Genomic DNA, 1,856 nt, shown 5'->3' on the forward strand with positions numbered 1-1,856 from the left:
TTATGACTTAGCTATCTCATAATTATGAGACAGTGTCTCATAATTATGACTTAGCTATCTCGTAATTATGAGATACTGTCTCATAATTATGACTTAGCTATCTCGTAATTATGAGATACTGTCTAATTATGAAATAGTATGCCATAATTATGAGATAGCTAAGTCATAATTATGAGACAGTATCTCATAATTATGAGATAGCTAAGTCATAATTATGAGATAGCTAAGTCATAATTATGAGATAGTATCTCATAATTATGAGATAGCTAAGTCATAGTTATGAGATGCAAGTTTTATTTATTTTTTTATCAAGGTGGCATAAATGGGCTTCCATAATATGCAAACAATCTCTTCATTTAAATTAAATAATTAACTGCTTCATAAGAACAAACATTTATTTAGAGTTTTTCTTTATCTTCTGCCTGGAGTCCATCTGTTTGACCTGTGGACAGTTTTTATTGTGGACAGTTGTTATTGTGGACAGTACTCAGACTGAGCAGCAGAGGGCGCCGTTCTGTCAGCATCGTCACCCACAATGCTTTGCGTTGCGTCCAGCCGTGTCTCGCTCCAACAATGCAGCTTTTAATGGAGCTGTGATATAAGGCTCGCTACATCACAGAAGCCTGTCCGGACACCGTGGTCGCTCCAGTTGAACCCGGGGAGATTTGTGCGGTTGTTCGTACCTGTAGGACGGGTTTTATCCTCCGTTTCTCGACACCCCTGAGCTGTTGTTTTTCCCCTGAGGTGAGTAGCTCTTTTCAAGCTAACATTTTGTTGTACTTGAGAGTAAATTACATTTTTTTTGTTATGACCACTGCTGCTGCAGGCTAGCAGGCGAGCTAATAGGACAGATGAGATCTGTTTGTGTGTTTTTTTTCTTTGCAACTCTCTACCTTTATCACCGTAACATCATGACTCCGTCCTTTTTATGTCCGACATTTCTAATAGTTACATAAAAATACGAGACTCAGGTCCATTTCTGCAGCCGCTCCAAGTCTTTTCTGCTCTTATTTAGGTTGAAAACACATCAAACAATCAGAAATGGTTGAAATTAAATTAGAAATTAGTTATTTAATTGATTTCGTATAAAACTTATCACCTCCAGTTCTTAAAAGTGCAAATAAAAAATGCCCAATCGTTCAGTAAGATTGGGAATATATATTTAAAATGGTTGTCACGTATATGCTCCAATATTATAAGGCAGTTATTACTACAAATAATGGCAAACATTAAAAAAAAAGCTTGTGATTGCTGCATTTCAACCTCATTTTAACCTCATATTCACAGCTGCATTAAATTAAACATAATTGATTCTGCATGAAATAATAATTAGAAGCAGCTCGTGATGTTTTATGAGATACTTCGCTAACACTTTTTCTTACAGCTTAGAATCAGTGTCAGGTACGAGCACAGCAAATTGTAGGTCAATACCTGCAGATCTGACTGAGTTATAATCATTTTTGGGGCCTTTTAATGTGAGCCGGTTGTTGCAGCCATCTCCTGTTATACATCCGATAAATATTTTCTGCAAGTTTCGTTAAAATATATCCATTGGTTCATGGGATATTTTGCTAACAGACAGCAACAGCAAGTCATATTTGTATTTATTTATTTCACATCGTATTCACTAGGGCTGTGTATTGGCGAGAATTTGGCGATACGATACATAAAACAGAGGGGTCACGATACGATATATCCCGAAATTAGGGGTGTAAGAAAATATCGATACACTGAAATATCGCGATATTTCATTTCCTGATACTGTATCGATATTCTAAAGCCCTGTATCGATTTTTATTAAAGTTTAAAATGTCAATTTTCCTGCCAGGTGTTAATTTTTATGTTGTTGTTCAGCC

General features: G+C 36.0%; 1 protein-coding gene across 1 annotated transcript in view; it reads left to right on the plus strand.

Moving 5' to 3' along the window:
* The first annotated feature begins 568 nt into the window (after positions 1-568).
* Positions 569-1,856, plus strand: part of extl3 (exostosin-like glycosyltransferase 3) — a 41,750-nt gene continuing 40,462 nt past the window's right edge. Inside the window, exon 1 of the mRNA XM_014019976.1 lies at positions 569-744. The gene's annotated coding sequence lies outside the window, so the exon portion shown is untranslated. The remainder of the gene's footprint in view (positions 745-1,856) is intronic.

Source organism: Austrofundulus limnaeus, unplaced genomic scaffold (genome assembly GCF_001266775.1).
Source record: "Austrofundulus limnaeus strain Quisiro unplaced genomic scaffold, Austrofundulus_limnaeus-1.0 Scaffold237, whole genome shotgun sequence".
Classification (NCBI taxonomy): Eukaryota; Metazoa; Chordata; class Actinopteri; order Cyprinodontiformes; family Rivulidae; genus Austrofundulus; species Austrofundulus limnaeus.